The sequence below is a fragment of the Mirounga leonina genome, unplaced genomic scaffold (genome assembly GCF_011800145.1).
Source record: "Mirounga leonina isolate KUSES-001 unplaced genomic scaffold, KU_Mleo_1.0 Mir_178, whole genome shotgun sequence".
Lineage (NCBI taxonomy): Eukaryota > Metazoa > Chordata > Mammalia > Carnivora > Phocidae > Mirounga > Mirounga leonina.
This window is the reverse complement of record NW_023270464.1, coordinates 27,581,190-27,607,604: the sequence shown is the minus strand read 5'-3', so window position 1 is coordinate 27,607,604 and position 26,415 is coordinate 27,581,190. Positions and strand designations below refer to the sequence as shown.

General features: G+C 43.2%; 1 protein-coding gene across 3 annotated transcripts in view; it reads left to right on the top strand.

The window, feature by feature from the left end:
- ZFAND6 (zinc finger AN1-type containing 6) overlaps positions 1–26,415 on the top strand; it is a 59,504-nt gene that overhangs the window by 14,763 nt on the left and 18,326 nt on the right. The window contains exon 1 of one of the 3 annotated variants that reach the window (XM_035024280.1): positions 8,937–9,003. The exons of 1 other annotated variant lie outside the window; for it this stretch is intronic. The gene's annotated coding sequence lies outside the window, so the exon portion shown is untranslated. Of the gene's footprint in view, positions 1–8,936; positions 9,004–13,956; positions 14,118–26,415 lie in introns of those variants that run through there. One more of the 3 variants, XM_035024281.1, reaches the window with a different exon arrangement.

Below are 26,415 nucleotides of genomic sequence, written 5' to 3'. Positions count from 1 at the left end.
ATTTGTTTTTCATATTTTTTTCTGTCTGTTTTTCTTTCTATATGTATATGTGTATATATAAATACACGCATATTTTTTTCTGACTCGCTTGTGTAAGCTGGAAACTTACTCAGGTTGCATAGCTAATAAGTGGTAAAGCCGGGATTTGAATCGAGATAATCGAGTGTGTGTGTGTGTGTGTGTGTGTGTAGTATCTGGCACATACTTTTAATGCTCAGGAAATGCCTCTTGAATTGACCTGTCAGAATCTGTATCTCATCTCTTCTTGGGGTTTCAGCATGTGTAGGTGCTTGGGTTTTGGAGTCAGATCCCTGGGTTCAGATCCTTGCCTTCTGGCCTGCTCTCGGTTTGACCTGAGCAGCTTCCATACTCTCACTCAGGCTGTTTCCTCATCTGTGGAATGGAGGAGGTAAGGGTTCCTGCTTTTAAGGGATATTGTGAAGATTAGAGGAGACAGTACAGGGAGAGCATTTATCACGGACCCTCTCACTTCTGTTAGTGCCTCGTCCTGTTCCTCTGACCTAGCTACCAGCTTCTCTTCGTTCACCCTGCCCCACCGTCACCCCGTGATTTTTTTACTGGCAGAGTTGATGAGACATCCAACATCCAGTTAGCAAACAGAGAGCTCTGGGGAAAGGTCTGAGCTAGAGTCCTATTTGGGAGACATTTGCTCTGAGCTCCTAGTTAGAGCTGTGAGACCAAAGCTTCGTTCATCAGGCGCAGAGATTTGGAGATCTGGTTCCAGGAGCCATGGCACTGTTCAAGCACATGAAACTGGCGTCCCAGTTTTTGAATTTTTTTTTTTTTTTTAAAGATTTTATTTATTTATTTGAGAGAGGGAGAATGAGAGAGAGCACATGAGGGGGGTTAGGGTCAGAGGGAGAAGCAGACTCCCCGCCGAGCAGGGAGCCCGATGCGGGACTCGATCCTGGGACTCCAGGATCATGACCTGAGCCAAAGGCAGTCGCTTAACCAACTGAGCCACCCAGGCGCCCAGTTTTTGAATATTTTTAATTGCCCTTCTAAACCTCTGGAATATTTCAGAAATACCAACTTTTTAGGGTCCATAAAATACAGGGTCACACATTTGGAAGCAGTACAGAAATTTGAGGTAGCCTGACATGTCTGCCCTGTCCTGCACTCCTCTCAAAGGTACTTGTTTTCCAACAGACTATTCTATCTTGTTGTTAGATCACACATCCTAGGTTTTTCTTCAGAAGATAAGGTCTCTGTAGGCGTGACCCCACTTGGCAAGTAGGAGGAAGAGAAAGTCATCAAAGCAAATACTTCCAAAGTAAGATTTCTTTAGTCTTGTCTTTTTAGTCAGTAGAATGTGTATAGTAACCTATGAGGTGATTGGGGTTTTTTTAAACAGTAAATGAGGTAAGGGGGTGCACGTGAAACTAGGGGCTGTGTGGAGGGTAAGGGGGAGCATCACAGGCATCCCTCATCCCTGAGGAATCTTCGTGTTTACTTGCTGGTCTGTGTGTGACTGAACTCCAAGCCATACTTTACTCTTATAATAATGTAGATGGTTTTCTTGGAATAATTAAATACCTTTTTGAAGGAAATGGTTATCAGCACATGTTGTCTGATTGTTTTCACCAAATGAGTTTGATTTAGGTAAAATTTGTAATGTTACTTCTTATAATGCTGTCTTAATTTCTTAGGAAATTCAAGAGTGAGATACTTTAGAGAAAAATAGCACCAAGGCTTGCTGCTTTGTCATCAGTACCCTTGGTTTGTTCTTCAGCGTCTGTGCTGGGAACATCCCAGCTTTCCGCACAGTGTTTAATGCCTCACTGTGACCATTTCTGTTAACAGATGATAACATTCTTGGATGTAAAATGGTGCTCTCTGCTGATACAAAAAGCTTATTTCTCAAGTTAAGACCACATCATTTGCAGTGATAATTCAGTGGACAGATTGGAATAGAAGCTGTTTTGCATTTTCAGTACACCCTAATTCTTAAAGTGGGAAAGCTGCGTAACTCAGAATTGTGTTCCGACTTGCTGGTTGTGGTCATTAAATTGCGACAAAACAAAAAATACATAGGAATAACTTTAGGAAGACAAACATATTTCATCCCAACCAGAAATCTTGTGTGTTACATGATTCTTAGTAACGGTCAGGTTTTTTAGCAGACAGAAAGGAAGCTGATTGATAGGAAGAGGTGGATTTTTATTGTACTCCCGTAAAAGATTTTGTGTATTGCTGTCCTTTGTTAGACCTGGCTTCTTCAGCAGTTCAGATAGAAGAGACGACAAAGTCTTTAGGAACGTCCAAAGTGCAGAGCCCGCAGGCAGCGAGATAACCGTGTCCCAGAGCTTCTGTAGCATGGAGCCACAGCTCGGTGTTTCTCAACGATCGTAATCCCAGCAGACCTCACTGTTTCATGATTTACATTTGCCTAATCAGAGTGTGTACTCGGCATGACATTTCATCTTTTTGCTGGAAACCTTCATTGCATTGTAGTTGGCTCTAGAAATTTAGAAAAAGCAGGAAAAGAAGCCATGTTAACTATAGACGTTCTCATTCTCTGCAAAATGTGAACATCTTGGAATAATAAAGGCACAGTAGATGTACTGTAGCTTTGTTTTGTGAAGTCAGACATTTGTGTGCGTGTTAACACGTGTTACCTCTTCTGTGAAAAAAGGACGAAGCCTGGGGAAATCTTAAGAAATTCTCAGTTGTCTCCAAAAAATAGCCCTCTCAGTGAGGAAGGGCTTGTCTTGTCTTAGCATATGAGGGTAGTGTTGACCTTGTTCTCGTGTTGATTGGTGCTCACCCTCAAAATAATTGAGGCAGAGAGAGTGGAGCTAGGGATCCTGACTCTCCAAACTAGTGTTTCTTTTCCTCCAGCTGCCACGGCATTTCCACTGTATGTGACCGTTCTGAGGAGTAAGGTCAGCGAGGACTGGTTTTGTCATTTAGATTATATAAATAAAGACGAGTTAAGTGTGTATCTCCAAAATTTTGAGAAGTGTATATCGCATACATGCCTTAAATGTGTGAGGTGCTGAAAAGTATAATTCCTTAAACTTAACGAAAATTTTGGAAGGGTCAAGTGCTTAGTTCAGTGCTTGCTACAAAGGAGGCTTTCAAAAAGTAGTGGTTTTTTGATCCTTCTAGTTACATGCACTGTTTTGCCTTAGAAACATATTTTTTATTTGCAATTTGAGCTCTTCTGTGTAGGAGTGGGGTTGGTGAGCAGAGGGGAGATCTAAATTTTCATTTTTCTAACAACTTCCAGGTTTCTCTCCGGAGCAAATGGCTTGTGCTGTATTCATCCCTTTGCTTTCAGCCAGTTGGCTTTTCCTCCCTCTAGTCATTCATCTGCCAGGCCTTCACTAACGCACTGTCATCGTAAATGGATTGTGGTTCACGGTTACAGTTGTCCCCTGTTACACTGAAGACAGAGTTTGTGTTCCTGTTTCTTGTCTTCCTTGTTACTGCCTGAGTATGAGAGAAACTGTTTTACTCTGTAATCCTGAAATTGGAAGTCCCTGTGCTCATTTCCTGTTCTGTCACAGTGCCTTTCCAGCAATTCAGAGGAAAGCATGTAAAAATGGACCATCATCACTCTGGGAGTAGAGTACTGTATCAGTTCAGGACATACCATCTTGAAAAATTCTTCCTGTGTACTTGAACCTCCATCTCCCCAAAATTCTACTAAAAATTTTTGCCCCAAATTCTGAGTAGCAGTTGTCTGCTAATACCATTCTTACTGTAGTTATCATGCCTATTACTGAAGGGTGGGGAGGGTAAAATCACTTGTTCCCTACCAGCTACTGTAGTTACAGACCATGGTTGCTTATGTCCAACCAACAGAAAGCACTTCCTAAAATTTTAAATAGTGGTTCTCCAAAGTTTATAGCGGGAAACCATTGTTTTTTGACAGATTACTTTTGAGATGCATCCTTTGACCTAATTTTATTTATTTATTTATTTTAATTTTTATTTATATGAGAGAGAGCATGAGAAGGGGGAGGGTCAGAGGGAGAAGGGAGCCCGATGCGGGGACTCCAGGACCATGACCTGAGCCAAAGGCAGTCACTTAACCAGCTGAGCCACCCAGGCGCCCTGACCTAATTTTAGTTGACCAAAATTATTCTAAAGTTACCAGCTTTACAGTGATTTGAAACCCATTTTGATTTCTGCTACAAATATGTATTTGCTGTGTTCTGCTAAAATAATATTTACCAGTATGTATATAAAGTAGTGGTTCTCAAACTTGAATCTGAGAATCCCTTGGAAGCTTGTTAGAGTGCTAATCCTTGGTCTCAGTCTCCAGAAACTGATTCAGTAGGTATGGGCTAGGACCTAGGAATTCGTGATTTTCTGACATTGTTAATCCATGTATTTGAGAAACACTCATGTAAAGGTTATATACGGAAATCCATGTTCTTAGAGATCAGTTCAGGAGAACTCTTTTTCTCTTTTCTCTTGAAATTTTGAATCCTACTCTCCTCGGTCTTTGCTTTTGGCTGACTTAAAGCCAGGTCATTGGGACTTTAACTTCCTAGCAATATACTGAGGCCAGCGCTGGAGCCAGTTGGACTTTTTAAGATTTAAGACCGAGGAGCTATTATAGGACCCATTGCTGATGAACTGGAAAGTTTTCAGCTGAATGCTAAATAGCTTCACTCTATGGTGCTGAGCGGTTTATTTTGTGTCTAGAAACAGAAAAGCCTGATCTTGGGATGACTGATTCAGGCCTGCCTAACAATTCCAAGTCAGGGATCACTAACATAGGAACTTAAAATTATCAAGATGATCTCTGTGTGATGTGGAAACCACTATCGGTGCAGATTCTGGGGTCGACTCCTAAACAGCTCTGAAGCTAATATGCTTTTGTTCTACTTTTGTTCCTAGTTCAGGGAGACTTGAAAATCAGTCAAGTTGCTGGCACTTGCTTTAGCAGTAAAGGTGGTGAAAAGTATACATGTAGATATTTTAATGATGTGGAAAAGAGACTACTACATGGATTGTACTTGTATACTGTGACCCCTGGGTGTTGTTGAATTCCTGAAGAGAATGGAGATAAATTAGAAAGCCTTAAACACACAGACTCATCATCTGGCTGCCTATTTTTAGATTGCTATAGATTAATCTACTGACTGTTTAATGGCCTGGAAGAAGGAAAATTGCTAATTTAAATCAGATTAGTGTGTTCTACGCTGTTCCAGAATCCCCTGATTGATCCTAAACAATAAGATGAAAAAGACTGGTAATTTGGTTTTTACCTAGAGATTGAATTTCCTCTGGTTGGTCTGTAAGAGGCTCAGGGTTTGTTTTTCCGGTGTGGATAAATGCACGTCACGTGTCAATCCATTATGTAAACATTTGAGCACCTGGAACACCTGTTTAATGCAGCTGTGTCAGGTATTAGAAATACAGTGGTGAGCAAGACCGATGGCTTCTAACATTTAGTGTTATCAAATTGTAATGGGCCGAATTACATGGTTTAACGTTGGCCAGGAAAGTGACTTATGTATTAACATGTGCTGTGGGGCGCCTGGGTGGCTCAGTCGGTTGGGCGACTGCCTTCGGCTCAGGTCATGATCCTGGAGTCCCGGGATCGAGTCCCGCATCGGGCTCCCTGCTCGGCAGGGAGTCTGCTTTGCCCTCTGACCCTATCCCCTCTCATGTGTTCTCTCTCATTCTCTCTCTCTCAAATAAATAAAATCTTAAAAAAAAAAAAACAAAAAACCAAAAACGTGCTGTTTCTTAGCAGTGCTGTTTTTTTTTTTTACTTCTCTCCATATATTTATCCCACTTTCAACAGATAGTATTTATATGCAAGATGATTGTTAACTGGGATTAATGAAAGGATTTGTAGAAAAAAAAGATTTCATGGTTGTTGGAAACTTAAAAAAAAAAAACTCTTGTATTCTCAATGAACAGAATATAATAAACTAAAAATGGTATTTAAAACATCAATTATTCAGGGGCGCCTGAGTGGCTCAGTCGGTTGAGCATCTGCCTTCAGCTCAGGTCATGATCCCAGAGTCCTGGGATCGACCCCTCCTCTGCCCCCAGGGGGTCTGGCTCTGCTTAGCGGGGTACCTGCTTCTCCCTCTCCCTCTGCTGCTCCCCCTGCTTGTGCTCTCTCTCTCTCTCTCTCTCTGTGTCAAATAAATAAATGCAATCTTTAAAAATAAATAAAACAGCAAATATTCAGTAATAACATTTTTTATTGGATGGGTAGTAACATTTTATTCAGACTTGTAAGTGGTTAAGAATTATGGGAGCAAGAACCCCCACCTAACTCATTGAGGCTGGATTTGTGTCTTACATAGTTTCATCCCTCACGGCTCTGCAGAGAGTCAGCAGATGCGTGAGTGGGTTCACGGAAGGTGTATGCCTGGGAGTATCGTTACCTTGGTATATTGGTATGACCATTATACTAAGAGAATGGAGAAAAATTGTTTAAATTGAAGGGCTACTCATAAAAAATAGCTATTATTTTGAGCATTTGAACTTTGTGGTAAACAAGTTAAAATGTTTGAAATGAATTATAATTTTTCTTTTTCTTTTTTTTTTTTTTAAGATTTTAGTAAGACCGAGAGAGACACAGCGAGAGAGGGAACACAAGTAGGGGGAGTGGGAGAGGGAGAAGCAGGCTTCCCGCTGAGCAGGGAGCCTGATTCGGGGCTTAATCCCAGGATCCTGGGATCATGACCTGAGCTGAAGGCAGACGCTTAACGACTGAGCCACCCAGGCGCCCTGAATTATAATTTTTCTTAAAAATACTTTTAAATTCTTTTTAAGTTCCTGAAGAAGTCTCTTGGCTCAAATTACCCAGTTTACTATAAGTTTATCTTTAGGTTTTATATTTGAAAACTGGTTACTGATCTTTTCAAAAGATCTTTTATTTTTTAATGGAAGCTTTGATTTGAGAAATTGAAAACTCTTTAGGAACATGAATTATTTTGTAACATAACTTTAATGATTGAGCAAGGCAGTATGAGAAAACTGCATTCTTGTATTTTCTGAAGAATCAGTAAACATTCAGAAACAATTCCTGATGAAAGGAATGAGCTATGTTGCCTTTATTTGGGAGGTATCTTTTGTTGAAATGCAATAAATTCTTGTCAGTTATACTTGAAAATCTAGGACCAGGAAATAATATTTAGTAGAATTTTTTAGAATTATAAGCTTCCTCCCCCCAACTTTAAAAATTGATGGTGAGGGGCGCCTGGGTGGCTCAGTTGGTTAAGCGACTGCCTTCGGCTCAGGTCATGATCCTGGAGTCCCTGGATCGAGTCCCGCATCGGGCTCCCTGCTCAGCAGGGAGTCTGCTTCTCCCTCTGACCCTCCTCTCTCTCATGCTCTCTGTCTCTCATTCTCTCTCTCTCAAATAAATAAATAAAATCTTAAAAAAAAAAAAAAGTTTAAAAAAAATTGATGGTGAACTTGTTCAAGCTCCTATTCATGCTTTATGCTTGTTGTAAAATAATAACGTGTGTTATTTATAAAGCAATCCTAGGGGTGCTGGCTGGCTCTGTCAATGGAGCGTGTGACTCTCAAACTCAGGGTCCTGAGTTCACGGCACCCCACCCCCCATATTGGGCTTAGAGCTTACTTTATTTTTCTTTTAATTTTTTTTAAGTAGGCTCCACCCCCAGTGTTAGAGCCCAACACGGGGCGTGAACTCATGACCTGAGCTGAGATCAAGAATCAGATGCTCAGCTGACTGAGCCAGCCAGGCACCCTATGTAGAGCTTACTTTAAAATAAAAATAAAAAATGAATGAAAAGCAGTCCAAGTTGATCTTACTCAAGGTACCACATCATTTTCAAGGTACTGAGAGGATAAAAGAAGTGGATAGAGAAGGTAAGAAAGGGAAATTTTGTTTCTCTGCTTATATCTAAATGAAATTATTTAGAAAGTTATTTTAATATATAAAAAATAAAATAATTACTTAGTACACAGATACTTTCAGGAAGATGTGGCTCCTCTTGGAACTTGTAATATTTATCTTATACCTCACATAGCTATAACATCTTAAATGAGAATGGCTGTTTCTTTTGTCCTATTTCATTATTTTTAAAGAAATCAGCTTTATTGATGTACATTTGCATACAGTAAAATCTACTAATTTTAAGTGTGCAGTTTTAGTTATGACAAATGAATGTATTTAAACCACCACCATAACGATCATGATGTGTGGAGCATTTCTCTTACCCCAGAGAGTCTCCTTGTGTCTCTTTGGAGTTAACCTCCTCTCCCACCCCTGGTCCCTGGACCTCCATTCTGTCTGGTGGCTATTGCTAGCATTTCCTGTGATTAGAATCACACATTATGTGGTCCTTTGTGTCTTTCTTGAACTTAGCATAGTAGTCTAGAGACTCACCCGTGTGGTGAGTTCATCAATACTTCACTTCTTTTTATTGCTAAATAGTATTCCATTGTGTGAATGTGTCACAACTTGTCCAGTCCGTTCACCATTGGATGGATATCTAGACTGTATCCAGTGCTTGGCTGTCATAAATAAGGCTGCTGTGAACATTTGAGTACAAGCCTTTGTGTGCACATGTGTGTAGAAACCTAGCAGTCGGAACTTGCTCTAGTTAAAATGTCAGTCTCTGTCTCTTAGTTTTGGGAGGGAAGACAGAAAAACCTGTATTAGACCAAAAGGATAAAATCTGTCTTAGGGAAAAAGCTGAATTGTCAGCTATTATTCTCTTATTCTTTATACTTTGTTTATATTCCTCATCTTCTCCCTTTCCCCGAAAAAAGCTACTACCTTTAATCTTAACTATAAAACCTCTTCTTAAATTACTTAAAACTCACTTGTAAGAATAAGCTAAATTTTAAATGGGCTTGTTGACCCATGGGTATTTTGCAGTACTTCCTGTCCCCTACCCCTTAGTATTTCTACCTCATACTAAGTTTTATTTTTTGGAGCTTTTTTTTATTTCTTTCTACAGCACCTCCTCTCTCTGAGTTGGGACCTACATAGTATGGTCTGAGAAGGGTCTACCTAAGAAGCTACAGGTAAAGGCTTATGATTTTATATATATATATGTGTGTGTGTGTATATATATATATACATACATGTATGTCTGTGTGTTAGGGGTTTGCTGGAAATTCAGCTGCAGACTCTGCTGGTCTGACTTAATGACCAATGAAGCGTCTATATGTGCTAACAAATATATGTTATAATCTCCTTGGCAGTGTAGGTAAGAGTTGATTTAGAAGCAAGGAATGCCTGAAAACTTGCTTCCTGCCCCCCCACATATGTGCGTTTACATACAAATGTCCATATACACATTCCATATTTCTTTTTTTTTTTTTTTTTTTAGGATTTATTTATTTGGCGGGGGGGTGGGTGGAGAAGGAGAATCTCAAGCAGACTTTGTCCTGAGCATTCATGACCCCAAGATCATGACCCAAGCCAAAAGCAGGAGTCAGATGCTCAATTGACTGTGCCACCCGGCTGCCCCTCATATCCCATATTTCTTAAATTAGGGATTTGGGGTTCAAAATTGATTTAAATTTTAGGTTTGAGTTAGTCAACTTTCACAAGGTTGATTATTCTGATTCTTTTATTAGAAGGGCATCAACCTGCAGCATTCAGAAACTGGAGTTTGAATTGAGATTGGAGGAAGATTGAGAAAGCTAGTGTACAGATCCGGTGGACAGAGAATTTGAAAATGTGCTGCCTGAGAAAATGGGATCGAACACAGGGATAGGGTCGGGATAAAGTACCTTTGCCTGTTTTGCAGTTAGGCATTCTGTAAGGGCCTATTAAAGTGCCTTCTTTAAACAAGGTAGTGTTTGGGCGCCTGGGTGGCTCAGTCGGTTAAGCGACTGCCTTCGGCTCAGGTCAGGATCCTGGACTCCCGGGATCGAGTCCCGCATCGGGCTCCCTGCTCGGCGGGGAGTCTGCTTCTCCCTCTGACCCTCCCCCCTCTCATGTGCTCTCTCTCATTCTCTCTCTCTCTCAAATAAATAAAAACTCTTAAAAAGGGGCGCCTGGGTGGCTCAGTTGGTTAAGCGACTGCCTTCGGCTCAGGTCAGGATCCTGGAGTCCCTGGATCGAGTCCCGCATCGGGCTCCCTGCTCGGCAGGGAGTCTGCTTCTCCCTCTGACCCTCCTCTCTCTCATGCTCTCTGTCTCTCATTCGCTCTCAAATAAATAAATAAAATCTTTAAAAAAAAAACAGACAAAAAAACAAGGTAGTGTTTGCTGTTGGGTTACAGAGATTAATCTGATAGAGAGCTTGCCCAGAAGAGGGCCACCGCTCTGTAACAGAGCTGATCTGGAATTAGCTAAAGTACAGTAAATACTGTGCCACAGCGTGCTCGTACCTAATGGAGAGTATACTGAGTGTAAGAGACTAAAATTCATCCCTTCTTCCCAGGTCATCTTTGTTCAGCCTTGACTTTCTAAATTTGCTGGTTATCTACTCCTCCAATTCCTGCCTTCTTTGTTAGACTATGAGCTATTGATATGTGCTATCATTCTCCTCCTTTCCAAAGTGAATTGTTTGTAAGATTGTTCCTAATAGAGAGACTATTGTTCTGTGCCTCTTGACAGCAAGGGAAGAAGAAAAGGAGTATGGTTATAAGATGCAAATCGTTACACTGTAGTCAGAGCTGTGCTCCTACAGCTGTTAGTCTCACAGAGACCCTACAGTAGGTGCGCTGGAGGACAGTAGAAGACTAAATGGAAGTGAAAGTGTGGAGGGAAAATATGCGAAGACACTGGGGAGGAAGGCGAGCTGGGTGGGTGTTAGCAGTGTGCTCATGTGGGGCCTTTCTCGCGCTTGCTTCCTGTTCCCTCTTGCTGTTTTCTCCCTTTTTTCCTCCCTCTTTATTTTATGGCTTCATGTCACTAACATGTTTGTGTATTACCCATTTGGGGGCTAGCTTCTCAGTGATGAACATTCTGTTAGCTTGTCTTTTCCAGGTGCTCTGTAGTGAATGTGTGCTTTGTCAGCTTTTTATTGGCTTTATCGAGTTTTATTTGTTTGGGGAGGGACGTTTGCTTTACTGTTTCCCTTGCATGTTGTTGATCACTCATCTGCTTTGGTTCTGCTTTACTGCCTGGCATAAGCAGAAATTAACTTGGAGTTTTTAGCAAGGAGGCGCCCCTTCTGCTGTATTCCCAGTTGAAGAATAGCAGCTGCTTGATGGGAGAGGTCTGTTTCTCTAACTGCAGTGTGGTTTGGGGAAGGCTGCAGGAGGGTAACAAGGTTGGGAGGAGGCAGACATGCACCTGACTCAGATCCACAGAGTCACACCTTGTCATCAGTGTGGAATGGCACTCAACATTGGCTGTTTTAAACCCGAACACCACATAGGTAATCGAAGATGACTTTGGATTGCTGTTGGATTGGACTTTGGGTATATGGAGATCAGATTGGGAAAATGATCCACTTGTTAGGTATTCAGAATCCTTAGAAACATCAGCTTCAAATATTTATTTTTCTCAGGTTTTATTTTGAAATCATTTCACATTTATAGAAAGTTACATTGATAATACAGATAATTCCCATATACCCCTTGGCAATATTCGCCCACTGTTAACCCTTGGCCACATTCACTCTTATTCTCTATCGTATTATTTTTTTCTGAACTGTGTGACCGTAAGTTGTGTGCATCCTGTCCCTTTACCATGTTAATATTTACGTATTCTGACAAGGCCATTCTTGTATTTTCAAAGATAGTTCAGTTATCAAATAAAGGAAATTTAACACTGATCTATCTAATAGAATTCTCTAATACAGTCCACTTTCGGATTTCTCTATTTTTCCCGACATGTCCTTCCTTCATTAATTTTTCTCCAGTCCAGGATCCAGCCCAGAATCACTTACTGCGTTTAGTTATCATGCTTCTTTATTTCCCTGAGTCAGGAGCACTTCTTTCGCCTTTCCTTGTCTTTTAGGACATTGACATTGTTTGGAGAGTGACCATTTATTTACAGAATCCCCTCAGTCTGGGTTTGTCTGATGTGTCCTTGTGGTTAAATTTAGGAACCGTAGCGTTGGCAGGGATGGGCCACTAGCGACGTGTGCTCCTCCGTGCATCGCGTCAGGAGGCAGCATGTCCATCTGTCCTGTTGTCAGTGATACTCACTTTTGATCTTTTGGTTGATGTGGTATCTGCCAGGTTCTTCCGCTTACAGGGTTATTATTTTTCCTTTCGTAATAAGCAGTGGGTGGGGAAGTAACTTTGAGACTCGATATACACAATTCCCTGTCAAACCTGCATCCACCAAGAATTACGTCATGCTTTGGTCATTTTGGTTGAATCAGTTATTACTGTGGTAGTTGAGGTTCAAGTATTGAATTGCAAGGACTCAGTAATCTAGGAGGGAGTCTCTTCCAGCTGTTGGATTCCTTAGCATCAGAAAGTGTCTTGTGTTGAGCTGGAACTTGTCTTCTGAGACTTGGCACACAGTTTCAAATTCTGTACTTTTGCACATGAGATAAGCCTGCTCTTTTTTCCTCTTTAAGAACCCTTCAAAATGCATTCCTTTTTGTCTTTTCTCTAGGTTACTCACAGTTGTTTCTTGTGAGAGATGGCTTTCCTGCATTTAGCCATCCTGTTGGTTGCATGATGCCACCCTTCCCAGGGGAGCCATGTCTGCATTCCCGTTCCGGGTGTGGCTCATCAGGACCCTGGACTGCTGTTGCCTGTAATCTAGCTTGGTGCCCAAAGCACCGGGCTTTGGAGACCAGTAAATCTGGATTCAAGGCCTATCTCTGCCTCTTATTAGCTCTGTGATCTTAAACAAGTTTCTAGCATCTCCAGACTCTCCAGTTCCATAATCTATAAAGAGTTGGTCATCACTGCACCCACTTTTTAGGGTGGAATGAGGATTAAATGTGCATGTAAAATTGTCAGGTTGGGGCCTGTTAAACCGTCCTCACTCATCAGATGTTTATTACTGTTACCGTACAGAAAGCAGCCTTGTTTTACAACCCAAGATTGGTACCATTCACTTGTTAGCTGTTGTGTTTGACGGTAGGCTCACTCAGAACGTTTAAGTTCTGCTGCAGCACAGGGAGACTCTTGGACAAATACTTCAACCCGTGTGACCGTTACTCCATCAAGTTACAGCTTTTATGAGGCTTGAATTATTTCTTAAATCATTTATATGCATAGTATAAGGAGAATATAAATAAACATTTGTCTTTTATAGCAAAGCAAACGTGCAGTAGCTTATTTCACTGTTAAGTAATACTTTAAAAATTAGTGAAATTTGAGTATTGGGATGTTACTTCTCAGGTATTTCTAAACCATGTTGCTAGTATAAATAGTAGGTTTACTCTGTGAAGTGCTAAAGCATTTCCTAAATTTTTTGGTAGAAATTTGAGGCCCATGCGATACATGTAGGAGAAGTAGTTACCCGCGTATTCTAGGACATTTTGATTGGATGCAGTTCTGTTTTCCAGACAAGCCTTCTAACGCTTGGTAAATTAATGCTACTATAGAAATTTGAATCTGTGGGTAAATGTGCTGTAATCTTTCATAGTAAATGTCAGAAACCTGGCTCTTATTTCTATCGAAACAGTACCGAGGATCTCATTCTCCCTCCCCAGGAGGGTCCCAGGGGATATTCTTGGGGACATTGAAGTCATCCCCATTGACTGTCTGTCTGTAACAGTTGTTCTTGAGTTCTGGCTGTTTATGCGAAATAAATTAAACTTTAGAGAACCAGAAAAAGACCTAGTTTTGCTTATTTTGTTTATATAAAAAGTAGTTCTTGCTCACCTAGCCTGGGGCCAGGTGAAGAAAAATCTATATGGTAAAGTTACATATTGCTATATTATACTTGGGTGTCAAATACCAAGTGAAATGTTTTTATTACTTAATTTTCCTCAACAACCCTTTTTATGTAGCTATAATAGTGAAAACACTCCTTAAAATTCTAGACAATTAAAATGTACACAGTCAATTTTAACTGTCTCAACTCTGTTTCATGTTAAATGTGTTACAGGAATGAATCTGAAGTCTGCTGCAGTAAAACACTGAAGGCTTTACAATGTTTTCTTGCATAAAACTCAAACTTTAAGTAGCTGCTTATGAGGCTAGGGAAGGCAGGAAGCTAATGTGTGTCTCAAGATACAGGACAGCTGTTTGCCCATCAACCTCAACTGTGTGAGTAGACTTAACGTGTAGCCCTAGGTCATTGGGGATAGTTACATTTAAAGTGCTTGAAGATACACTTAAATCAGCATGATGACACATTTCTTAGGATCTGGGTTTTTTTCTGGTGGGTAGGATACTGAGGGTGGAGTGGGTGGTAGATTTTTATTTATAAAATATATATATATATATTTTTTAAGATTTTATTTATTTGACAGAGAGAGACACAGAGAGAGAGGGAACGCAAGCAGGGGGAGTGGGAGAGGGAGAAGCAGGCTTCCCGCTGAGCAGGGAGCTCGATGCGGGGCTCGATCCCAGGACCCTGAGATCACAACCTGAGCCGAAGGCAGACGCTTAACGGCTGAGCCACCCAGGTGCCCTATTTATAAAATATTTTTGAGAAAAACCATAGCTAAGTATCATTAGTGACCGTGCATCTTTTTTTCAGAATTATTTTAAGCATTGGAATTTGCATTACTAGTCTTACAGTGAAGCAAAAGGTTATAATTCTTAAGATTGCAGTTTATTTTATAGTTGATTTCAGCCTTTTTATATTAATATTTTTACCAAACAACCATAAAAATGTATTTTGGGAATATGATGTTACATATTAATATAGGAAATTGCTCTTGGGAATAATTCCATAATTTAAATTACAATTAAATTTCATAATTTTTAAATAGCTCTCTTTAACCAGAGTGAGCATATACTTCCAAAGAAATAAACTCTTGCTCCCTAAATGCAGTTTGAGACAGGCTTCCCCATGGCCTGCAGGTTTGCATGCAGAGCTGCTCCCACCTTCCTCTGTCCCGGGCACGTGGGACTCGCTGCCCTGATGAGACCGCATCCTTGCTGTTACCCTTCCCCCACACTTGGAGCTACTAAGGATAAGCCCTTAGTGAGTTCTTCATTGGCAGTTGTCCACAATAACCAGTGTGTCCTTTCATGAACTTCTGAGAGGAGTTTTTACAAACCATTCCCTCTCACTTTTGGTCCAGAAGGTCATGTGGCCTCATGGACTCTTGGTTGTATGGCATTGACGGGGCTGTTCAGAGATCTGCCAGCAGGCAGTCCCTGTCGGTGGTGAGGGCACCGTCTCGTGGGCCGGCCCGCCGTTAGCTGTGGGCAGGTGAGGAGTCCTGGCTCGATGACCACCAAGCACCCGACACCGCACCTCTCCCTCGAGGTGTGGACAGCAGGGGGTTGACTGTACAAAGCCACTGAATCGGAGATTTCTGTTACTCTTTACGGGTCATAAAGTGTTTCCCGATCATGGTCTCATTTGATCTCCCCAAGTCCTGTAAGTTAAAAAAGACAGGTTATCACTAAATTTTAACATGAGGAACCAGAGACTGACCATTTATCTGAATTGAGGGTGGCAGAATCAGAACCAGCTTTAGGATTAAGTCAGTTCTTTGTTCTTTCCACCGTGCCACGCTACATATCAGGTTGTCCTGTGTCGGTCCAGTTGTTTTGCAGTGATTCATAGTTACGCCTCTTCTCACGATAAATTTGTTATCCCTCTCCCCAAGGTATTGCGTTTTAACTGAAAAGGAAAAATCAACTTCTGGAGTATCTTGCAATTATTTTGAGCATCTATTTTTTTTTAAAGCCCCTATGAAAGGAGAGTACTAAAACAGTATTTTTGGTGCTGCTTATTAGCGTTTTGGTTTTTTGCGGCTGATAGGGCTCATTGTAATTTTGGAGTTAGATGTCACGTCCATGCAGATACGTGAAAATCACATACCGATATTCCTGTCCTTATATATCTTTTGATCCTTGAGAGCAGAACTGGATCATAACTGCTGTCGTAACAGTTCCTGGTAGATCAGTATGCACCACAATAAGTGTATCAAGCAGGACAGCCTTGTCCGAAGAGCTGTGGCAAAAGAAAGTAAAACGGACTCACTGTTGTATAACTCTGCTCTCTCTCTCTCCTGATAATAGTCCACCTAAGACATTTTGGAAATCATTCATTTGTTCATCCAGCATCTATCTGAGAATTTCCTATGTGCCTGGCATCTCATCTAGAACTGAGATTGGCACACTGTGGCCCATGAACAAACAAACCCTTTTGGCCACCTCTTTTTATAAATAGTTCTATTAGAACACACCTATGCCCATCCATTTTTATAATGTTGGCAGCTTCTTTCTCACTACAAATGTGGAGTCAGGTAGCCACGACAGACTATCGTAGGGTACACAAAGCCTAAATTATTTACTCTTGGGCCCTTTAGAAAAAAGTTTAGCAACCCCTAATCTGCACCGCGGGGGATACAAGCCTGAACAAACTAAGTAATTGGTTTGTGTATTTAATATGTTTTTTCTTTTCTACATTACTCTCAGTCCTTACAGACCATATTATTCACTCATCGTTCGTATTTCAATTCATATGAAAGAATAGTGTTGATTCCTCTAAGTCGCTGTCCATTTTTTTCCTGGAATCAGTGTAGATGTGTTTCCTTACTAAGCCTTTCCTTGAGGTGAGACACGGAGTAGTGGGCTGTGTGCCCAGGTTGTGTCCCGGGGCAGACTTGAACGGGGCGCGTGTCAGGGAGGCAGGCAGAGGAAGACTTTGCTCTGGGGTGCCAGTGTGTCAGCGAGAAAGAATATGAGGAAATGTAATCCGTAATAAGATTGAATAACATCAATAGATTTATTGCTTCATCAAGAATACTCGTAAGTGAAAGTGGCCTTTTCTTGTTGTGAGAGTATATGGATGAAGACCATGGTGATGAGCAGGACAGTGTGACATGTGCTGTCCTACAGAGGCTCTGGCTGTTCGGCCCCCGTTGCTCTTACGTGGCCTGTCGGCACAGTAGCAAGACAAACAGCAAGTTCCCATCTGATCTCCTGGAACTCTAAAGGACCTCCAGGGTCGCCGGGGGTCCGAAGATAAGCATTGGGAACCACTGATAAAGAGCCTGGGATGGCTCAGCTCTGTCCCTTAACCAGCTGTGCGACCTGGAGCCGTGGGCCTGACCTCTCCAGGCCTCGGTGCTCTCATCTGTGGAAGGAGGATGGCGACAGTACCTACCTCATAGGGTAGTTCTGAGGACTAAAGGAGTGGATCTGTATAAAGTACAACAGTGTTTGGTACAGAAAGCACTGTATAAATAATGTTTAATAAAATGAAATAGTAAAGCCAGCTCTTCATATAAAAAGAGTTGTACAGAGTTTCAGGAGAACAGAAGAGAGTTAAATGTGGAGGTTGGCCATATTAAACAGAAGAAATCTGGGAGAGAGATTCATTTATAAATATTGGAAGCTATATTAGAGATTTGTCTTAGGGGAAGAGTGTCCTGAGAAGGGGTTGGGGTAGAGGATGAGGTGCAGTCTGCATGATTGAATTATAAGCTTCAAGGTCAAAGAGGAGAGGATGTTAAAAAGTGGTTTTGCACATGGATCTTGCATATATAAAGATCGTACTTTGTATTAGTCTTTTGGAGAAGAAAAGCTAATTAAAGCCCACGAATGTGGAGCCTGGTGGGAAAATATGAGTGGGTCACCTCCCCACCTTTTGCAAAATGAGATTGGGTGGTTTTGTGCAGATAATAACTGTGTCTTGGTTCTTTAAGGTATGTGATGTGGGACCTAGGTCAGTTTGAGAACATAAAATTGAGGGCAGCTTAAGTTTAGTTACAAAATTACTACATTTGGTATGCAGATCGCCAAGTGAAGCCCTCTCTGAGCAGACTGAGTTGGAAAAGACATCCACAGGCTTGGAGCATGAGGCCAGCCATCTTTGTTCAGTACACGCACTGCATAACCATATGTGGTGTCCCCTGCTGGCAGGCCTAGGTCTCTTAAACAGCAAATTCCGTTTTTTTAGGAAGAGTTTATTCCAGTTCCTTGCCTTGGGGTAAATATCTGAGCACTCTGGGTTGTGTCCTGGCAAGGTGGCAGGCCGCTTCATTCGTGCGTGCATTCCACAAATACTGCATGCCCACCACGTGCCAAACATTACTTTAAGCAGCAGTGAACAGAGTGGACAAAATCCCTGCCATTACTGAGATGTCATTTTAGTAGGGGGAAGACAGGCGAAATAAGTGTAATTTAATAGTAAACTAAGATTGAAGTTAAGGGCATTGAAGAAAATAAAACTGGAAAGGAGCTAATAAAGGACGCCGGGGCGATTTTAAATAGAGTGATAATGGGAAGCCCTCCCCGAAAGGGTGACAGTTGAACAAAAACCTGAGGGAGGTGAGGGAGCCTGCTCATAAGGATGTCTGGGGGGTGGACGTTAGAAGTACGAAGTCCTTGAGACAGGAGTAGATCTGGTGTAGCTGGCGATGTATATGGTCAGGGAGTGGGGGAGCGGATGGTGGTGATGAGTTTGGTGTTTACTCTTGGTAATTGGAAAGCTACTGGAGGATTTTGAGCAAGTAAGATGTGCTCTAGATCTTAACATGATCACAGGCTGCCATGTTGAAAATAGACTGGAGAGGACAAGAACAGAAGCCAGGGGACTTATGTACAAGTCACGCTATTAGTTATCAATCGCCACATGACACATTACCTCAAAACTTAGACTGAAAACAACCAGCGGGTGATCTCACACAGTTTCTGTCAGGAATAAGGAGATGGCAGAGCTGTGTGGTTCTGGCTCTGGGTCTCCAGTGCGGTTGCAGTCCTCCTCTGAAGACGGAGCAGGGCTGAAGGATCGGCTCCCAAGTTCACTCACACAGCTCTGGGCCAGAGGACTCAGTTACTCGACATGGTAGCCGGCCTCCCCAGTGGGTGATCAGAGCGGGAGAGAGCAAGGTAGTGGCCTCAGTGGCCTCTGTGACTGGGTCAGAGGTGGTGTAGCGTTCTGTTGACTGTCCAGATCAGCACTGACACCGTAGGGAACGGGCTACAGAGGCCTGAACACCAGGAGGCCTGGGGGTCACTGGGGCCACCCTGAAGGCTGCCGGCAAACAAGTAGAAAACGAGATTTTTTAGAAGATACCGCTTGGATTCGATTTTAACAAATCACATACCAAGAATGTCTAACAAAATACGTTGAGACCTCTTCGTGAACACCTTGGCACACTGGAATGCATTGGAAAGGAGACCTAAATAAATTGACGCATATGCTGTAGTTTGTACATCTGGAGATTGAACACGATCCTATCAGGTCTTTTGTTTTGTTTTTAATGGAACTTGAACCAAATCTAAAATTTGTATGGACATGCAAAGAGCCGAGAATAAGCAGCACAATCTTGAGGAAGAATAAAACGGATGCTAGATATTTGAACCTGAGCTAATACCAGATATCCAAAATCTATAGTAGTTCAGAACAGCATAGACAAAGAGTCGAGGGGACGAGGGGTGATTGTGTGGGAGAGGCTCGGTACATACGTGGTGCCCAGTGTGTGGACAGAGGTGAGGCTGCGGTGCAGTGGGAAAGGGCGGTCTCTTTAATGAATGGTTTTAGACTCATTAGGTAGCCATATACAGAAGCACATGAATCTGAATCTCTACCCATGCCCTGCAAAAACGCCGACTCCGGTGGGATTGCAGGCTTCGTAGTGAAAGGTGAGGTGCTGAAATTGAGAAGATAGAGGACATCTTCGTGACCGTGGAGTAAGCACAGACTTACTAAACCACTGAGCATAAACATACAGGAGCATTTTATCAGGATCGTTAACAGTCAGTCCAGCAGGATGCCTGAAACCTTCAGTAGGCACTTGACACAGGAGTACCCCCAGCTGGCCAGTAAGCACATGCAGACGTGCTCAGCTGCCTGAGTCCTCGTGACGGTGGGGAGCACGAGACCGCTGGGGCATCCCTGCGCACCCGTGAGCGCACTTAGAAAGACACATGGTTGGTTCTCAGGTCTGCCGTGACGGCTTACCTCGAACCGGAGGCTTAGAAACAGCGAAGGTTTCTTCTCTCACAGTTTTGGAGGCCCAGGGTCCAAGCCCAGGTGTTGGCAGTGCCATGCTCCCTGCGGAGAAGCTCCCGGAGAGAACGCTTTCCTTGTTTCCAGATTCTGGTGGCTGCGGGCGTTCCCTGGCTCGGGGCCTCATCACGCCAGCCTCTGCCTGTCTCTCTGCACCCCCTTCTCCATGTGTCTGTGTCAGAACTCCTTCTGACTCTCGCAGTTTAGGCCCACCAAGGAAATCCAGGGGAAGCTCCCCCTCTTGGAAGGTGACGTTCACAGGTTCCAGGGGTTAGGACATAGACGTGTCCGGGGCCGCCGTTCAGCCCAGTGCCGCAGACTGTGGCCCCATACTGGTGAGATGCGGAGTAACTGGAATGCTCTTTCATTGCCAGCAGAGTGTAGATTTGTATGACCACTTTGGGAGACTGGTTAGTACCTGCCAAAGATGAACATACGTGCAGGTTTCCCCGCTGTCCAGAAGTGGAGCATGCCTGCGAAACCTTCTGGAAGCTGAACAGGCTACAGTGAAGAAGCCATTGCCGTTAATTTATATGGAAGAATCTCTGAGCATTCCCAGACCCAAAAAACCACGTCGCTTAGGCTTTTCTGGGACCTCAGGACACATGGCTAACGCGTACACAGCATAAACCAAGATGAAGCACAGAGGCTCACAGATGCAGTTCCAGGCCGTGGTGGCTGGATGCCGAGGTGCTGAGTATGGTTGTTGGGGACGGGGCTCGGGGGGGCCGCTCTCGCGACGGGGCGGGGGGTGCGCACGCTCCTGCAACAGCTTGCGGCAAAGTAAACTCTGCGCTGTTTCTGCTGTGTGCCTTTTCTTACAAAAGCAAAAATCATCTTTGGATTTCTCAAAGAAAACAGGTACTAATGTAAATCTTTCGTAAAGCTGAGTGACAGGACACAAACCTTCGAAAAGCGGGGGATATGTGTGTGCCCTGTGACCCAGCACTCCTGGTGTATCAAGAGGCACACGCAGTCACGTTCAGAACAGCAGTATTTGTCATACGCCTAAACTGGAAAGTTCCCAGTCCCTCTCAACACTAGAATGAATAGCAGTTTATTCGTACAGTCAAATATTCTAGATAGCAAAAGAATTTTGAATGGACCACAGTTAGACACGTTAGCCTCGTTGAAGCTCAGAAACCATGTGTATACACTCTACAATTCCATTTATAAAAGTTGGAGCGCAGGAATAGCTACTTTCAAAGTCGGCACAGTGACTGGGAGGAAGGGTAATACCTGGGAAGGGGTGTGGGGAAGCATTTGGAGGGTACTGGTGGTGGTCTGGTTCTTACGGGGGTGCCAGTTACGGTGTTCAGTTTGTGAAGGTGTAAGCTTTACATCTGGGACTTGTATGGGTTTTTTTTTTTAATTTTATTTAAATGCAATTACTTAACATATAGTGTATTACCAGTTTCAGAGGTAGAGGTCAGTGATTCATCAGTCTTTCGTAACACCCAGTGCTCATTCCATCACGTGCCCTCCTTCTTGCCCATCCCCCACTTATCCCACCCCCCACCCCCCTCCCCTACTCGTATGTTTCTCTATGTGGGAAAAGAACCATAAGCACTGGGAATTGCTGAGGTGGTGTTTTTTTTTTTTTTTACTATCTAGGGCATCTCACTTGGACTAATGGAGTACCTACATTTTGATATGCACTGATTACTCCCTTAAGTTGGGGGAGTTTCATAGGGGTACCGGATTCTAATGTCCCTAAGGACTTTGAATTGCAAGTGACAACAGCCCAAATCAAGCTAAAGCCAAAGCGGGATTTGTCTCACACAACTGGGAAGTCTGAGAGGTGGAGTTGCGCTCAGCAAGGTGGATGCCGGAGTTCAGTCCCCGTTTGATCCTGGCTCTCTTCTCCCTCCCTCCTCATTTTGACTTTGCTAACCCTATTTTAATTGTCATGTGGAGACTCCCTTGTGACAAAGAGGGCCCCAGCTGCACCTAGGTGTACATTGTCGGCCTCTTTGCCAGCAGCACCAGTAAAACCCAGGGAGGACTGGCCCAGCGTGAGCCACGCGCTCACCTCTGGGACAGGTCTGGTCCCGGAGAGGGGCAGCGAGGCCTGCCCCACGCAGATGACATGTTCTTGCCACACGGAAGAGGTTCTGTTACCTGAAGGGCTGAGGGAAGAACGTGCTAGGCAGACCAGAACGACCCATTTCAGGAGTACAGGTGTCTTCCAGGTGCAGCTACTGGGTGCTGTAATTATTCAGGTGCCGTGTTAAGTAGAAGATGGCATGCTAAGCAGAGGTGGGTTTGTACCAAGAACATTTCTGCCACCTTTCATATCGGCGCTGCGCTTCTCTGTATAAACCACACCTGAGGATATAGGTGTAGATGAGAGACTGCCTTTTCTAGTCCTTTCCCTTCCTGGCTGGTAAACATATACTTAATTAAGAGATGAGACTTCAGCAAGAGCAGATAATACTTGATGTTTACGTTCAGTTTGGATTAGAGAATCCCACAGTTGAGTACCTCTGCTGGAGTCCCGTGTCTGCCTGGCCTCCCTGCCTCGTCTGTAGTGACACTTACCCTAAAGTCACCTGCTCGTTTAATGGAGAAGTTGACAGACTTTGGACTTGTCACCTATTTTTGTCCAGCCCAAGAGCTAAGAATGGTTTTCATATTTGTAAGTGGTTGGGGAAAAAATCAGAAGAGTAACATTTTGTGATGTGAAAATTCTATGAAATGCAAATTTTTGTGGTCACAGCATAGTGGTTTTGAAATACAGCCATGCCCGTTGGTTTAGGTACTGCTTGGCGGCTTTTGCAGGACATAGCAGAGTTGAATGGTTGTTGACAGTGACAGTATGGCCTGTGAAGCCTAAAATACTTACTGTCTGGTCATTTATAGGAAAGTTTGACAACCCGTGATTTAAACATTGTTGGGCAGAATGCAGCCAGTGAAAGCCATCTATATAACCTAGTCTGTTGGAAATGAGTTAATTATTTGCTGGGAAAGAATGAATATATAGTGCCCCCAACGACGGTACCCTCACGTGAGCTGGACGGCACCTTTCTGTCAGCCCAAGCTGACCTAGGGCATGGGGGGCCTCTATAAGAGACACAACCACAAAGCAGCCTCCGTGCAGGAGGAACCCCAATCCAAAGTCTGTCTGCTTTTATCAGAGGGAGCAGCATTCGTCCCAGGTGGTTTATATCAAGTCATACCTTCTGATCTGTTTGCTTTATCAACTTGCCCAATTTTTTTTTTTTTTTTTTTTTTTTTTTGGTCATCTCTGCAAAGGTTCTTGACCTCCAGGGCATGGGTGTGTTGCCCCTGTGATAGCTGGTGGATCCCCGTGCTCATAACTCTACGGGGAATTACTATGTGCCCCAAGAAATACTGATCTCAAGCACCGATGCCAGGATGAGCGTTCCTCTTTTGAGTATTATTAAAGCAAAAAAAACAGTCTGGCATAAATCCTGCGTTGCCCTTTTCTGGGCTCTCCATTTGATGTAATTACAAAGATAACTAGCCAATGCCGAGTGGTATTCCAGCGATTAGAAAGGCAGTGGGTAGGGGGAAACCTTGTCTTATGACTGTGCCTGTAGTTACTGGTTCGGAGTTTAGTGTGCACCCTTACTTAACCCAACATCTAGAATTTTTTTTTTCTGAACTTACTAGTAAAGACCCCAAATTGAAGAGCTCAGAGGTGTTAACCTAGAAATGAAAAACTCTGATGCTTGTGAGGCTGACCAGGCGGCTGAAAGTGAAGGAGGCCTCAGGCTGAGAGCCAGGCTCTGATAGGGCCCCTAGCTGCTGGGTTTTAACTTAGGGAGCGAGTCCACTGTTGTCAGGTCTTGCTGTGTTTTAGGAGAAGCTACAAGTGTGGAATTTTTATGTGACATCCCCTAACTTTTTTTTTTTCTAGATTTGAAGTAGACTCCACCCCCAGTGTGGGGCTTGAATTGAGATCAAGAGTCACACGCTACCGCTGACTGAGCCACCAGGCGCCTCACGTCCCCTAATTTTTGAATACTAACAATTAACTGTAAAAAAAATTAGTATGTGCTATAGCAAACCAAACACGGCTGTGGGTCAGATTTCACTCATTTGCCAGTTCACAACTTCTGTGGAAGAACTCATTATAAATTCTATTTCCAACCTGTTTCTCTTACCTGATGTCCCTTACCTTCTTCCCTCCTGAGTGCCAGGGAGAGAAGCAATGAAATGAAGAAATACCCGTGTGTTTTACAGCTGGCTCGGACTGTTGATCCTTCTGAGGGACAGCTTCAGTATATAAATGAGGAGGACTGGGTGTGAAACACTTAGCATCAGTGTTTACTCCCCTTTTCCATGGAAAGCCACCATTTTTTGCCTGACATGAATACTTCTAACAATAATGAAATGTCTTTACTCAAGAAAATATTTTGTGGGATTCATATTAGGCATAAAGGGGGTTTGGGGGCACCCGAGTGGCTCAGTCAGTTAGTTGAGCGTCTGCTTCAGCTCGGGTCATGATCTCGGGGTTCTGGGATCGAGCCCCACTCTCGGGCTCCCTGCTGCAGGGAGTCTGCTTCTGCCTCTGCCTCTCACCCTGCTTGTGCTCACTCTCTCAGATAAATAAAATCTTGAAAAAAGGGGGGGGGTGTTGAAGAAGAAACTCAGAGTTTAGTGGGAAATGGTGTGTCTGCTGGAAAGCACTTGAGTGATGGCCCGCTGAAGTGCTGCGAAAGGATGAATGCCTCTTTAGGGAGAGAGCAGAGGGGGATCGAGGTTGGGCAGAAGTGGACCCAGAAGAAGTTAGGATTGGAAGGGATCCTGAGGACAGGATGGTTGTAGGCAGAGAGCAGAAGCAGAGGGCATTCACCAAGAAAGGGGCAGTGTGGCGGAGTTGGAGCTGGTTTCCAACAGACGAGGGCGGAGGGCCCTGGGCCTTCGGGAGCCGCAGAGGAAGAGCACTTGTGGAGTTCTGCTGGGTGCCAGGCTCTGTCTGCTTCCGGACTTCCTGGATACGTTATCTGACTTCATCTGGTTATACAGGCTGTGTGCAGCCTCCTGGGGAGTTGAGGCTTGCAGAAGTTTAGGAATGTGTCCAGGCTGTGACGGGTGAGAAACATGGCAGAGCTGGGGGTCAAACGGAAGCCAGCCTGACCCCCACGCACCTCACTTTCTAGGGAAACTGGGTTGCTTGGAATAGATTATATAGGACATGCAGGCTAGGTCTAGTGCTCCTTTCTGGAGCAGTCCTACAGTAACGGAACAGAAGTAATATGATGGGAACTAGGCATTTTAGGAGAATTTAAAGAAATGCGTTGGTAGGAGGGGCAGCAAAACAAAGAGAAAACTGTTAACCCAGCTGTGAAGTGATGAGCATCAGAATTTGGAATGGAAGAGAAAAGTGCATGGGACATTTCAAAATGAAACTGATGGGAGGGGCGCCTGGGTGGCTCAGTCGTTAAGCGTCTGCCTTCAGCTCGGGTCATGATCCCAGGGTCCTGGGATCGAGCCCCGCATCGGGCTCCCTGCTCCGCGGGAAGCCTGCTCCTCCCTCTCCCACTCCCGCTGCTTATGTTCCCTCTCTCGCTGTCAAATAAATAAAATCTTTAAAAAAAAAAAAAAAAGAAAAAAAAGAAACTGATGGGAACCTGGTGACTCAAACTCTAGGGCACAAAACAGAGGAAAGGAAGTTTAATTGAGGTGTATTTGCAGTTAATGAGTCTGTGTTACATCTACTCACTGCTGTTCCTTTGTCATAATTTTAATAATTGGTAATGAATTTTCTTTGCAGTCTTAAAATACTTGATCTTGAGTTTCTTATGCCAACGAGAATTTCTTAGGTAAAAAGACTTGAAAAGCAAATTTTCTCAAGAGCTTGGTTAAATTAATTAAAGCTGCATAATATCTTAAGGTCGAATAAGTGAGTGAAAATTTAAATTATCTTTAAATGAAAAGAATAAGAATTCATGAATGCTCACAAAGTTACAGGTTTAGTAGGGGCAGGATGGACTTTGAAAGTCATTCTCTTTGTTTTTTTAGGAGATAAAGGAAAAGACACTGACCTAGCTGCTTCGTAGATATGTGACCTTGGGCAAGTTATTAAATCTCTTTGAATATCAGTTCCTCATTTTTAAAGCAGGGACATCAGTAGCGCCGACAGCACAGGGTTCCAGAGAGAAATAAAACCGGAGACGTGGCTCTTGGCCCACGGTCAGCTCTGAGTAACTGCTCAGTACCATCTCAGGGCAGAGAGCAGAATTGGCTCTTGTTCTGATTACAAATAGTCAGAGTCAGAAACCACATTTTCTGAATTTTCTGCAATTCATAGACATTTGTTTTTAAATTATACCATGCTAGTGAACTTTTCTGTTTATGTCTGATAATCTCATTCTTTACTGCCTTGACTTTGTAGCTTTATAATCTCACAGTATGTCAGTTAAGGAGTTGTTCTGCGTTCTCATTCCCTTACCT